The sequence below is a fragment of the Etheostoma cragini genome, chromosome 9 (assembly GCF_013103735.1).
Source record: "Etheostoma cragini isolate CJK2018 chromosome 9, CSU_Ecrag_1.0, whole genome shotgun sequence".
In the NCBI taxonomy this organism is placed as follows: Eukaryota; Metazoa; Chordata; class Actinopteri; order Perciformes; family Percidae; genus Etheostoma; species Etheostoma cragini.
The window spans coordinates 19,346,632-19,361,760 of record NC_048415.1 but is presented as its reverse complement, the minus strand read 5'-3'; the positions used below and the strand labels follow the sequence as shown (position 1 = coordinate 19,361,760).

The 15,129-nt window shown below is 42.2% G+C and overlaps 1 long non-coding RNA gene across 1 annotated transcript in view; it reads left to right on the top strand.

The window, feature by feature from the left end:
- Positions 1-1,021: 1,021 nt before the first annotated feature.
- Positions 1,022-15,129, top strand: part of LOC117950359 — a 39,630-nt gene continuing 25,522 nt past the window's right edge. The window contains exons 1-2 of the long non-coding RNA XR_004657875.1: positions 1,022-2,134; positions 12,119-12,250. This is a non-coding gene — a long non-coding RNA (uncharacterized LOC117950359). The remainder of the gene's footprint in view (positions 2,135-12,118; positions 12,251-15,129) is intronic.

Sequence of the window (15,129 nt, the reverse complement as noted above, 5' to 3'; positions counted from 1 at the left end):
GTGTTGTGTTTGGGCCAGTCGCACCTCCCCAGGCCCGAGCCCCAGTGCTGCCTTTCAGCCGTCAGGTGTCGCTGTCACTCGATGTTTACGCAGCCATTCTTGTCTGAGCTTTCTTCGATGTGGAGTTTCTAAAGGACACTGAATATTTTGCTGTGTTATATATTTTACTTCCCATCATATGCTTTGTGTGGTGATTTAGAAACGTTTTGTCAGCTCAGCTCATCCTGCATCCCAGATCTGTTGGAATGTGCAGGGCAAAAAATAACCTTATTTATTAATTTCATGTGTGAGACTGGATTCCACACCAATTAATCCTGAAGAGTGTTGGTCCTAATATTGTTGGATTATACCGGTAAAAAAATAAAGAATAAATAAATAAATAAATAAAAATAATAATTTTAATAATAATGATGATAGTGAGGTTTTCTTAGCTTTAAAATTTTGAATTAAGAAAGTAGAATAAAGAGAAACTGTGTCTATATTAAGTGTGTTTTTTAAGGTTATTTGCACCAAAGTAGAATTATGGTCCTTACATAAATATTATCATGGTCTAGTTTTCACACACACACACACACACACACACACACGCGCGCGCGCACACACACACACACACACACACACACGCGCGCACACACACACACACACACACACACTCATAATTCTTTATTTAAGAATTAAAAATGCATTTTAGAAAGAGATTTATTTGTATTTCTTTAAAAAACAACAACAAAAACAATGCAGCGTCAGCGCTAGTGAAGCAGACTTAAAACGTTGAGAGCCCAAGATCGAGCGAGCCTGTACCGTGGATCCCACGCGCAGGCGCATTGGATAACATCATGGTTGACATTTGACACATGAATGTCCACCGTGCGCTCCGTTACGCACAGAAAGGAAGCAGACGTCGCACCACGTACAAGCAACGTGACCTGCAGGATCTCCGGGGAAGCATCTGCTTCTCCTGGCGCTGCTGAGGCTGCGGCAACAGCATCTCTCTCTCTCTCTCTCTCTCTCTCTCTCTCTCTCTCTCTCTCTCTCTCTCTCTGCTGCGTGCTGTGCTTCGCTCGTCCCCATCTCTTATAAATCGCTTCTCTTTTACGCACTCCCCGCTAAAGCCTGATCAGAAACGTAAGGACACTACAATATTTAATTCTAGAGTCTCGGCTGGTTAAAGGCTCGTTGTGGCTCAGGTGCTTCAGTTTTAGCAAGGTGCAGGTTTGGAGATCACTGCTCAGTCGAGGTCTCTCATCTGCCGGCTTCACTGCCCCCAAAAATGACTTCCTGCTCGGTGCTATCGGGACCTCAGTGTGCAGCTCACAGGGGGAGGATGGAGTGTGCTGGGGATGAGGAGTGTAGGTATCTTCCATGGCACATGTGTGACCAACACCCTCAGCCACTCTGATGATCTTTTACATGCCTTGGCGTCGAGCTAAAGATGGTTTCATGCCTTCTTCCTTCCACCCGATAGATCTCGACATTTGGGGTCTGCTGGATCTGTCTCCCAAAGGTCCTCAGTGGTGCCTTCCTGCACCCTTTCCTGCACCGACGCGCAGCCACAGAGGCTGCAGCCGTGAGCTGCACGTCACTCACCACGTCTATCAAATGCTGAAAAACGATGTTGGGGAGCAACCAAAGACGGAGACGCGTCCTTCCAAGCGAACAATGGATACCAATTCACAATGGTCAATGCATAAGCGGTGCGTAATGTGTTTTGGTTTCTGTACACGTCGTCCATAGCAGCCGGTGTGTGTAGTGTGTGTGTGATAGGGAGAGAGAGAGGGGAGGGGGGGCAGAGAGAGGAGGGGACCAGCGACGCGACGCAGCAGCTCCGCGCGCACACTGTCATCCAAGGAGATGTCTGGATGCTGGCTGCAGTATCGCCTCGGCCTCGGGCTGTCTCTGGTCACTGAAGCAAAAAGTAATGCCAGTGTGTTTTTTATTTTTATTTTTTTAAACACTTCTGTGGGTTGGATCAACTCATTGTGCAGGTTTAATCTCAGTGAGTGAAGGCGTGCAACGCGTGGGTTTCTCCCTGGACTTCTGGCTCTTCCACTTCCAGATGCTGATGCAAACTCGCGTTAAAAACACTCAATGGACTTGAACCGGAGAGGCGGAATTTATTCAAAGTTTATGGCTTGTAAGTATGATTTTTGAATGTTTGAATTTGATTTATGATTGGAACATTTAGGCTATTAGAAAGGTGGATGGGCCTATAATAATGATTTTCTTATTAACAATTTAAAGTAGTAGTAAAACAAGTCATGAGACATTACAAAAGTAATGTAAAACGGCTAGTATAAGATTCCATTAGCAATATGGTTAAAATTAACAGGAAAATGTCACTTTCCTACAACGTGAAGCCTGCAGTGGTGATTGGCAGCAGGCTGGTCCGTCCCATATTAGAGGGAGCCCCATTGAGCGGTGATGAGGCGGGCCGAGTGGCCCCAGAGCTGGCGTTTAGAAAGCAAACAGTTGTGTGATTGTTAGCAGAGCCTGGGAAAAGGTCCCCTTGGCTGGGGGGGGGGGTGGAGGGACTTGACGCCAGAGCCTCTTGTTAAGAAGACTTGTGAGCTCCCAGACAGCATTGTGATGCTAATGAGCACCAGCACGTTGTTGAACTTGATGTTGACTTTTTTTCTTTCTTTCTTTGGGCGATTTTGTTATTTTCCTTTCTGTCTTTTTTTTTTTTTTTGGTCACTTGTTTGTGGGACAATCTTCTTCGGAGCTGCAGTGTGAAATTAATGAATCAGGCGCTTGCAGTTTACTACAATTACGAGCCATCACATTCTTTGAAAGTCACTTTTTTTCGCCAGTTGGTGTTAACGTTTATTTCGTGAACCCCGTTCTAGAGAAAAGACACTTATGGGATTTTTTGGGGATGGATTTACGTTTTCATATCTTTCCCCCTCCCAAAATTTAAATTAATAGTAACCCTACATCAAATGATTGCATATTTAGGCCTGATATTTTGTATTATATTTAACGGTAATATTTTAATATATTTAATGAAATATGTTGTCATTATAATAGTTTAATTTATTTGAAAAGCTAAATAAATGTAGCAGATTTTTTAAAGATAATAGATACACTTTCTTTCTTTCTTTCTTTCTTTCTTTCTTTCTTTCTTTCTTTCTTTAGTGCAACAGGTGTAGGCCTACTCTAAAGTGAATTACCAGCACTGGACTATTATTAGCCTCTTTTTCATTTCCACTTAAAACATTTTCTCATGCCACATACAGTCAGACGTACAGCACAACAGCGGCTCTGTATTCATTCTGAGCTGATTTATCTGTTTCATGAGATTACACTTAAATTAACATTAGTCCAAACACTTCCGCTATAAACAGAATACCGTAAAGCAGTGTATCAACTAATATCATCAGATGTAAAATTCTACGGATATACATCTGATATTTAGATATAGTTAAATCATGTTTATTTTTCTGATCATATTATTCTCTTCATACATATATATGATCTTTTCTCTCTATATATAGGCTATAAATGTGTGTGTGTGTGTGTGTGTGTGTTAATGTGTGAAAAGAGAACAATATCGCAATCATTGTTTTTGCTTCTTGAAGCCTGTTGAGATCTGTTGAGGTCATCCTTCTCATTCTCATTTATTTCATTTTTTCATTAAAAACCGGGAAAGTGTCACATTGGGGAATCGGTTGTGTTTCTGTTGAACGCTGAGGTGGGACTCCGATCACAATGGGAAACATATTTGTTCCCTTTTTGACAGGGTTACTCAGTTTTAATTTAAAAAAAGTATAGAATCACATTTAATTAGATCCTACTAGGTTTTGATCTCTAAAAAAAAATGATCCTCCTTTTCACCGTTAAAAAATGATCCTCCTTTTCACCTTTCGATTTCAACTTAGAGCCGTGGTTAATTTGCATTGGGTTCAGCACCATGGACAGTGACTGTATTTCTCACAATCAGGGGCTGAACTCTACAGTCTCTACAGTTTTCTTTAATACATTACACCGTTTTCATATATTTAAAATCAAGCATTTTTTTCCAATTATGCATACAGAAAGAATCCTTTCTTTTCCGACGTGAATCACTGGTGTTTGACAATACACAAAAGAATATGGCAGGTGAATTAATTATTGTGCATCTCTAAGACAAATATGAGCAGGGAAGAAGACCGTGAACACGACACGCACTGACTGTAATAGAATAGAGAATAGAAAACTCTAAGTCGGTATGTTCAACTTGTGCACACCTTACTGAACTGGATGTCTGTCAGGACGTGACGTAGTCAGGGGGCGTATCCTGAAGAATTCACGTGAGGCTGATGAAAGGCAGAGCGAGAGAGTCAATCAGGTTTAATGTAGATACAGTACACACACACACACACACACACACACACACACACACACACACACACACACACACACACACACACTTTACAAAAAACTGCTTTAGCTAGTCAGTCTTATTTATAGTAGTAGGCTATGTGGCGTTCAATGGAAGTTGAGATAATTTGAAAAATGAGATTTCTGTCCTGTAGACTATTTTTAGATTCTCAAACAACGGTGGACTGCAGGTATCCTTAATAATTGCCTTCGTAATTATGACATTATTGAGAATGGAGTTTTATTTTGAAAAGATCAAAAATATGTCCTATGTGTCTGCTGCTAAGAAAGCCTTTTTTATTTATTTATCCTGAAATATTTCCTCCGCATAGGAAGCAGCTTTATTCGCAGGCCTACAGAAAACTGGCTGATTAAATTCAAATAGAAACAGGACACACACACACACACACACACACACACACACACACACACACACAGAGTAATATGCACACAGTAATATGCACACATAAAAAGGTAGGCCTGCGACAAGAGGCTCGTTATTTCGCGTCTGAAATAACAAGCATCTCTATTTCTCAATTAAAATCATAATTTATTTATACAATTTTAGCCTACAGTGTGAATTGTAAAGGGCTCCATTTAACATGTAGCCTACAACTAAAGGCGCCAACACAGCATAGGCTTCTTATACAGTTATATCAGTGTGATTTCAGTCAGTCTTGTTTCCATTAGACTCGCTGAAGTTGCTAATTAAAACATAAATGTGGCTCAAATGTTTTTAAACTCGTTTGCGCCAATAAGGAAAATACAGAAAAAAATACAGAAATACAAATATAATTTTTTTTCTTAAAGAAAATAAATTAGACTTTAAAAAAAAAAAGGGTGTATCCATTGTAGTGCTCTGTGCTGTAACCTTTTAAGTTGTCAGGCTCAGTACTCTGCTTGCTCAGTCTTTCTTTATGGGAACAAACTTTCTGTCCTTATTAACACAGAGAGGTTGGGGCTGAAAGACGGATGTTCATTGTTAACAAATCCTTAAACATGGCCGGTTGGCTGATGCATTGCCAAAGGCCTATTCATTCAGGGGACTGTGCACACTGTTGCACTCTTTACCTCTATTTAGGACGACGGTATTATGGTGATAATTGAATTTGGTAATTTGAATGTTGTCAATGAGTGAAGGCTACTGGAAACACGGTGCATGCTGCATTCTCTAAGTGGATGTTTTCTAGCGGATCATAGAAATATGAAATGATTCCTCATTTTGTTTGAGGAGCACTGGAGACCCCCTCGGGGCATTTGAGAAGGCTCATAGGACCCCAAATTGAGATACAACGACCATTTTTTCCTGCTTATGATAGTGGATAGGTTTGATAGCATTTAGAAACTTGATGGCAACTCGTCTCTCTGAATCTCCCAGTGTCCATGTTGTTTTTTAGCTTGTTTTTCTCCGTTTCACTGTTACGTGCACCCCATATCTCTGGTGCTCACCCATGTGTGTGTGTGTGTGTGTGTGTGCCAATGAGCATGCCTAATTCCGTGCGTCTTCCCTGGCAGTCTGACCCCGAGGCCCCCCGGGCGGCCCTCCGCCTCCTGCGCCCCACATCTGACACTCTGATAGCCGAGGCGCTTTCTTCTCACTCTCATTTTCGCTTCCTCGGCCCCTGCTGCAGTGTTTTTGACAGCCCGGATTAGACGTTATTCCTCGATTATTCTTCTAAGCATTCACATGCGTACACCGATGGTGGGGCACTGTGCGTAAAATGGGCTTTGTCTTCGCATGTGTGCCGACATCCCACATGGACGAAGACAGGGAGCATCACGGCTGGAGAGAGCCGGGGAGAGAGGCTCCCATCCCGGAATGAGTCTAGAAGAATATCTCGGCCTCAGCAAAGCGTTGTGGATTTGAATAATTCAGTCCTATTCATAAAGAAGCACCCATAAGTGTCCGATTATGGAAACTGCCTTTTCAAATAGACTGACTATGTAAGTATTATGTATGTCTATTCTCAATTCAAGGACTTGTTTTTCTGAGGTCGAGCTATTTAATATGAAATGCAGCTTCAGCCACATTTAAGAACAACGTAGCCTATTGAAGGAAGAATACAATGTAAAATTACCTGCTTTAATTTGCTTGTATCTTCTCTATGATACCATGTGAGTTGCACGCTACTATCCTCTACAGAATGACATGTGCCAGCAGATATATAAATGTTTAGGAAGATGTCAGATGATTTTATCCTGATGTTTTTCCTGATGCTTATCTGTGATCTGCTTTTTTACTGCAGTGGAATTTCGATTTAAAGGCTTAGCATTAGAGCTGTCGCGACGCTACATATTTATTGAGCATAGCCTAATAATAATAATAATCCTTTGTGGTTACAAAGGATTATATAGGCTAGTTTGCCCCGGTTTACCTGTCAGCATGTAATTAACTAATCCAAAGTACACTGTGAAAGCCAGTGAGGCTGGACTTGTTCCACTAGATCATGCTGTTGACATTTAGCGTGGTGCCTTAGGACTGTGCGCTATATAGGCCTTTTGGTAGTTTGTCATGCTTTCAAACAATTCATGGATTAATTCGCTCAACACGGAAACTATGCTCTGTGCTCTGAAATGGGTCGATGTGAGCTGGCATTTAAAACAACAATAAGAGGGTTGTTTGTGAGGGCCTGTAGTGTGATCTTGTTGCGAGACAGTGGAAGTAACACTATCTCTTAAATCAGATGGTGTGTTAACGCCAGCATCTTAAACTGGACATGGTTTAGTCATTGGGGAAATGAACGCTGTTTTAAGGTTATGAACAGTGGCATGGAGTCTTCCTTTTACGCATGTTCGGGGATGACAGGTGAATGTGTCATCCTTCTCCTGCAGCTGGATGACTTCACCCTGCAGATGCTTGTCAGGACTCAGGAGGAAGTTCACCGCTGCTTTTAAAGAAGCATGGCCGGAATCATCTTACATTGTTGTAGGCTATAATAAGCCTATAGGAAGGGTTGTTGAAAATGATACATTTGTAGCCTATGTATTGAGGTAATCCTTTACATCATCGCCCATCAGCTCTAAGCTATTCCAAAGCAGTCTGAGGACATACAGCCTTTTATGAAATTACGCATTATGCGTAAAAACAATAATACAACAGGGTATTATCTATAACCGGCTTTGTGCTTACGCGCAGTTGTGTATAGGATATTCGAAATAGAGAGACAGAGAGGACAGAGAAAGCAAAAGAAGAGGAGAGAGTAAGAGAGAGCGAGAGAAAGAGAGAGCGAGAGAAAGAGAGAGAGAGAGACAGAGAGAGAGAGAGAGAGAGAGAGAGAGAGAGACGTACGCATGCAGGCGGAATGCAATGGCTCCATGTGACCACAACACAAGCAGTCTCCGGCGGCGGCGGGCCCTTTAAGAGACGTGGGTTAGTTTTTCTCTTTGGTTATCTAGCTGTATGAGTTTATGCAATATCATAAAGCTAGAGAACCGAATGTATAAACTAATTCTGCAGTCGTCACGGCGGAACCGGGACCGATGGTGGAGGAGAGGTGCTGCCGGAGCGGATGGATGGATGGATGGATGCAGCCTGCACGGAGGAGAACTGGAAGCCCGCGGCAGCGTCCGTGCATCGCACAGAGAAACGCCTCCTGCTTCCCTTTGGACATATACCGGTGCGGAGGAGAACGCCGCCCCCCTAAAACACGGATTGATAGCGTTAGATTCATTTCACGAGGGATGCGTGGAGTGACAGTAGTACTGTAGTTAGCAACCAGAGACAGGCTCCATTCATAGACAGATGATGATGATGATAATAATGAGGATGAGGATGAGAGGAGGGCGACTCGGTAGTGGTGCTTCTGCTGTTTCTCTTAACGGAATATACCTGCCTTTTAGTTACAAGATAGCAGCTTAAAAGCAGCATGTTTCGGATGTGTTTCTGTGGATTGGGTTGTTAGTTGGATGCTTATAGCCAAGAGGTGAGATGAATACGGCTTGTAGCTGGAAAAGCACCTGATTGGACGATGTCCTGGGAGTCACGTGTTCAACCAGTAGCCCCCATATCCCCATGATGCTGGCCTACAGTACACTCTCTCTGTAAAGGAAAGGAGTTTTACCAATCCAAGCTAATGCACTTGTTTGTGTTGGGCCTCTGCTAATGCATGCTGCTGTATTTCGTCTCTAAAAAGTTGATGGTGGTAGCTTTACTGTGCCATGCCAGAGAGGCTTGGTGCATACATGTGCCACTGCTGGATCAAGTGAGAAATAATCCCACTATCAGGTGCACCTTCAGGGCTGAGTACTGTGTGTATGACTGGTGCTGTACAGCAGGTACAGCAAATATCAGAAGAATGTGTAGTTGGTTATCATAGTAATGTGTCCCAGGTTATGAGGTGAACCAGGAGACAATATTGTGATTGAGTAAGTGTTTATCAAAGGGATCATTTTACAGTAATCCCCGAATTTAGCTTGATTGATGTGCTTATTAACAGCAGCGTCAGGCCTCATGCACAAAGAGGACAGAACAAACAATGTCTCACACGGCTGAGGAAGAGGCCTGCGGCACGTCAGGGTAACATCATGTACACCTATGTATGATTAAAAAAAAAAAAAAAAAGCTATGATTGCTAAAAAGCAGGTTACCAATATGATGATACCTATGAGCACATGTTTCCATAGTCGATGTACAGCAGCAGGCCAAGCAGAGATTTTGGAGTAGGGGAGGACAGGGTCAGCTGGTTAGACCAGAGACCGGTCTGATGTTGAGCCTGTTCTATGATGCTGTGCGGGCTGCACATCGTCTTCTTCTTTCTTCCTCCGAGTCCGAGAGGAGCTGCCCCTGTCTGGTTCCAGCTCTGCCTGAGTGATAGGTTGCACTCTGAAGTGGAGCTTGTTGAATTTCAAACAAGCCAATTCTGTGTTAGCTGCTAAAGGTGGATGTGCTGCTCTGCATGGTGGCTCTGCCCTGCACGGTGGAGAGTGTGTAGCACATAGCCGGCTGCTACTGTCAGTAGGCCCCAGTTTACTGCGTCACAGAGCAGGGCAGGTGGAGAAGAAGCTGCCGTAGGCCGAGCACGGAAACGCTTGGCAACACGCTGCTATGCTGTATTTGTTAATACATACTGTGCTTACATGCCAATGTCATGTGTGATGTGTAACAATAGGCTACAAACCTCATTTGTCTGCTGTTGTAATTATGACAGTAATGGTAATTGTAGTATGAGCTGTGCAGTTATGCTTTTGATAGTTTAATAGAGTGTGGAGTAAAATAATGTTTTTATCAAGGAAACACTGCAGTAGCGTCAGGGTTCCCATCTCTTCATTTCAGTGTTATAGGAGCAGGTAAATGTTCCATTGGGGCATTTTTTAACACACAGAATTAAAAGCTTGTATTTTTTCAGCTGGAACAGTCCTTGTGGTTTTTATAGTGGCAGTCATTTTGGCACAGGTACAATGTTTTCATAAAAGCAGATTCCTGATTTCAGGACTATCCATGTGCAAAATGTGCCCAATATTTACAAATGTCCTTTTAAGGAATAATTCTGATATTAAGCCAAAACATTTATAATACAGCGCAGTTCCATTTGATTTGACAATGGCGTTTTAGTGCTACAACTTACACCAACCGCCACGCCAACAGCACCCTCTGAGTTTTCAGCCGGTAGCAGTAGAAATTAATGCATTGCTGAAGGGTAATAAATGGAGGATATGGGGAGAGCCCTTTGAGATTGAAATGCAGTCTAAGAGGCAGACTAGACGTCGTTTTTTTTCCTACATTAATATATGTCTGTCTGGGCCCTCTTCCCCATCAGGATGAGGCCCTCAACACCAGATGGAGCCCAGTCTGGCATACGTCTAGTCTACCAACACCTGCCATAAGGCTGCATTACACTTCCCATTGTCTTGCACAGTTGTGTTTCACCAGCTGGGGTTTATGTGCGTGCTGTTGTCATATAGTAATTAACAACCATATAATAATAAAAAGAGGTGGTATGGCAAGAGAGGGAATAAATTATGTAAAAGGAATGAGAAGATGAGAAATTAGGAGAGGAGATGTGCACTCAAGGCGTGCATTTCTAACCAACCTGTCAGTAGATAGCGTAGATATGACAGGATGCCCCCCCCCCCCCCCCCCGTCTTTCTCTCGTCCTCCACCTGCCACTGGTGCACTGTATTGATAACGTTAAATATTTCCACGTCTGGGTTGTTGCATAGGTGCGAATTATGTTTGTTGACAAAGATGTTGGAACAAAGCGGCCATAATGATACAGGAGAGCCATTGTTTTAGGTCTACAGCCCTGTTGCATTTCCAATCTACCATCCTGTAGATGTTAACCTGTGTGTGTCACACCTGGCCACTAGATTGCCGAGTTGCGGTTGTGCATGAGTGTGTGTGTGCACATGTTTTTTCTTTTACAGTTGTACATGTGCTGCTCTGCATGTGTTTACGTGTGTGCTGCTACATGTTCTACCCGTCAGTGCCTAGTTTTCTCTCTCTCTACAGAGTATAATGAGCATCTCAGCATACTGTCAATTACAGAATTCTTTTCACAGTGTGGAATTAGGCAGCCCAGTTTTTTTTTTTTTCACTCAAATGCAAAACTGATCGAGATCAGAGTGTGGAACTTGTATTTTCCCAAAAGCTGCTTGTGTAATGTGTTTATGTAGAAAATTACAGAATTGGATTTTTAATCCTTCCTGGAATGCATTCTCTCATGGGTTTCTTCATTTTGTTATTTTTTTAAAACATTTTTTATTTAAGCTAAATAGACTTGCCTATTATTATTATTGTTATTATTAATATTATTGTTATTATTATTATTATTGTTATTGCTATTATTACACTTTGGTTCAGATCTGAAACTATTTTGGGGTCATGGTCTATTTAATTCCATATCACCAAAGTCCATATATTCCAGTGTTATCAATTTTCTATTATCATTTTACCTTGAATTGCAATGGCCTATATAAACCTTTTCTCTGAACTTATGAATTCTGGGATTTGGTAGCCTAGCAACAGCCTCTGACCCATGCAATGGAAAGAGAAAAAAAAAATTGAAAGGCTGACGTGCAGGCTTTAAACCCGTAAAGGACATCAGTTTTCAGCGGATGTAATCTTTGAGTATTTTGTGTAATCGCTTGTGAAGTGTGTTTGTTAGTGTGTGTTTGTGTGTGTGTGTGTGTGTGTGTGTGTGTTTGTGTTGATGAGATTGGTATTGTCATGCATTTACCACTGACAGTTATAAGACAGATATATGAGAAACTTTCCACAGATTAAGTCTAACAACACGACACTGGTGCATTTTTTATTTTCCAATATAACAATATGCACTCTCCTCTTTATTCTGTTTGGACACATTCAATTATTTTCTTACTACATTATAGGTCCAAATGAAATTCATCGTCATGAACTACAGTACATGTATTTGTTTGACGTTTACTGTTTTCCAGTTTAATTTATACATTTTAATTTTGTTATGTAGTATAGATGCCCAGATAATATAAGGAAGTGGCTACCAAAGTATCTATTATTGCCTCTCTATTTGAAAAACAATAAACTAAAACTTGAATTTGACACATTTGATTTATCATTTCATCATTCATCTTTAAGTCAAAATGTCAATGTCATGTAAGTTGATTTTTAAATCAGCATCTTTCTCTGTGGTTTCCTATAGAAGATTTCAAATGGGGCCAAAATGTTCAGTGTGGTGACATCCATTTCTGCTCAAAGCACTGTGTAAGGATACCATGAAGGTGAATCAGACACTTACTGACCCTCTATCTAAGCATAATGCTTTATTCCCTTTTTTTGCAGCAATCTGTGGAGTGCAGACACAGAAATTCATATCTGCAGGACATCAGGTCAACGGAGAGACACACCACCTCCTGCTCTAAGGGTCAGAGGTCAGAGGCGGTCAAAACAGGCTTCATCACTATAAAGTTACAGGTGAGACTTCAAAATAATCTTCCTCGGTTTGCTCACACTCACACCAAAAACACACTTGAACTTGAACTATTTATACAGTACTTTCAAATAATTGCACTCAGACAGTTTCGAGGCCTGAAAAGTCACACCGTTTTATTATAAGTGTGCATTAAGAAATCCGGATCTCATCATAATTGATCTCATGAAAAAAGAGCTTGCCTCTCATTCTTTACATGCTCACATTTTCTCCTTAGCTTCCCTCACTCTTTCACTCGCCGGCTTCTCGCCCTCAGCTTTAGAACATCTGATCCAATTTGTTAGATTCTACGGTTCTGGCAGATAAGACGCAGAGTGGCCACTTGTGTAATCTATACTTTAATTCCTTTGTCCATGCTTTTTATCCCTTTAAGGATACATGGGTTTGAGGGGGGGGGGGGGGGGGGGGGGGGGGGGGGGGGGGGGGGGGGGGGGGGGGGGGGGGGGGGGCTTGGCTTGGTGTGTGCACAAGGTGTGCTCATGTGGAAAGGCTGCCAGGGTGGCTAAGTCCCTCACTCCTCTAATTCCCCCCCTCTGAACTCCCCCCCAAACACTTACTTTCCTGTGAGTACGTTTACACAAGTACTATACTTAAGTACAAATTTAAGGTACCTGTTTTTTTTTTCATGCCAGTTTCTACTTCTACTCCACCAAATTTCAGAGAGAATTATTGTACTTTTTACTCCATTACATTAATCTGACATCTTTAGTTACTTTACAAATTAAAATGTTTGCATACAAAACACACTTAGTTTATTAAATATGAGGTTTCGTTATAAATTAAACTACCCAACAATATAGCGGCCAGTCCAGCTGAAACAATTAGACCATTAAACACTAAATTGATGGACAGAACTGTTTGGATTGTATCCAGTTTGTAAAATGTGAGGATTTGTCTGCATTGAGTTCATTTACTTGTAATACTTTACGTACGTATTCCTGATGATACTTACTTACTTACTTACAAACATATACTTACATCTAAATAACATTTTCAATGCAGGACTTTTACTTGTAACTGAGTATTTTTACAGTGTAGTATTAGTACTTATACTTAAGTAAAGGATCTGAATACGTCTTCCACCACAGCCTGTCATAGTTACTCTGCTAACTACAGTACTTGTCAAAACCTTGTAAGCTGTGGGTTTTTATAACAGCACATCATGTTGAAGATGATGGGCGGGCTGAAGCTAGTACGGAACTAGGTGACTCACTCACTTCCCTTTTAGCTTCCCTCTCAGTGTTGAGTGACACGACTAAAGATTACCTTCGCTATCCTAACAGCTGCCGTAGTGGGCCATCACGGCCGAGAATGCTGCTCAGCTCGCGCATGTTCAACCTCGGGCGGAGAACAAAGTAGACGGAGTGATGGAGGGAGCGTTGGCAAGGCGTGGAGAGGGAGATGAAGCCCCATCCGCAGAGAGTGAGGTCCGTCACTGGGGAGAAACAGAAAAAGTGAATTAAAAAAAAAAGAAAAAAAAATCCCCTCCAGGGTTAGATGAGCGTTCTGTGACATTGGCCCAGAGAAAGAGTTGCATTTGAGAATCAGACAAGGGAAGATCAGAGGAGATTTCACAGCCTGTGGCAATCCTCCTTCATAGTGTTCGACCACCTCTTAAACCTCCTTCACTTTGCCTCAACTCGATAAGGGCTGGCGGTCTACTTAGTCAATATTATATCCACAAACTAGATAAATCGATGCAAACAAGCTTCGGTTGGACATAGGCTTTAGAAGTGGAGGCATAGCTACAGGCTAAATTTGACACAGAGATACATCAATCCAGAAGTGACACTCCTCACATCTTCTTTGTATTCATAACAGCAATTAAAAGCTAGCACGCATGGGTCTGCCTTCACGCCTTGTTTTACCCTTACAGGAGCCACATACAATATGTGCATTTGTTAACATTTACGTATAGGAAGTGCAGGCTGGAGGATGTGTGATTTCACACATAGCATTGTTGCTTCACAGCCGAGCACTCTCATGTATATGGAAAGACTTGAAGAGAGGGAAGTGGTAATCCGCTCATTTATTGTAGCTCAGATCTGGTCTGCAATCCCTCTCTCTCTTTCTTACTCTCTCATACTCTCTCTCTCAAACACACAAACACACAAACACACATACCTTGGTGTACCGTATCTCCTCCCCCACAGCCCCCACCCCTTTCCATCCCCATTCGGGCTCATCTTGCCATCACCTCTCCAGCTCCGCCACCCCACAGAAACCAATTCAGACTTCTGCTCCACACCGTCATGGCATGTTGGCCAAGGGAGATGGAGTCCTTTCAGGTTCTCGGCTACAACCTCCCTCCTCCCCCGTTGCTGCCCCCTCGCCGCTTCTCAACATTTCCTCAACGCGCCTGGCGTATCAGCAGGGTAGCTAGACAGCACTATAGGACTCCTGAGAATCGGTTGGAGTTATTCTGCACATTATGTGACCTTTTAAAGTTTCTCTAAAAATTGCATGTGGGTGTGTGTGTTTCATGACTCCACTCTGAGCCTGCCTTTGTATGGTAATACTGTCAGATTAGCTAGAATCTGAAACAAAAGACGCCTGCATTATGTGTTTTAACGGGCTGATTGCGAGGTTTGTCAGTAATAGGTTATCTTAAATGCCCAAACCAAACACCCATTGCCCACCGCCCACCCATGGTGTCTTAGAGTTGCCAATCTGCGTTACACCAGAAATTATTTTTACTTGGCTTTTTAGATTTGTATACATGAACTGCGCTGCCTGGCGGTTCTTTAAAGTTTATTTGAATTATACCCTCTGCATTATGCAGCTTGATAGGAAATAAATCTCTTCAAATGAATACACTGGATGGAGGGAGGTGGTGAACGTGTGTGTGTGTGTGGGGGGGGGG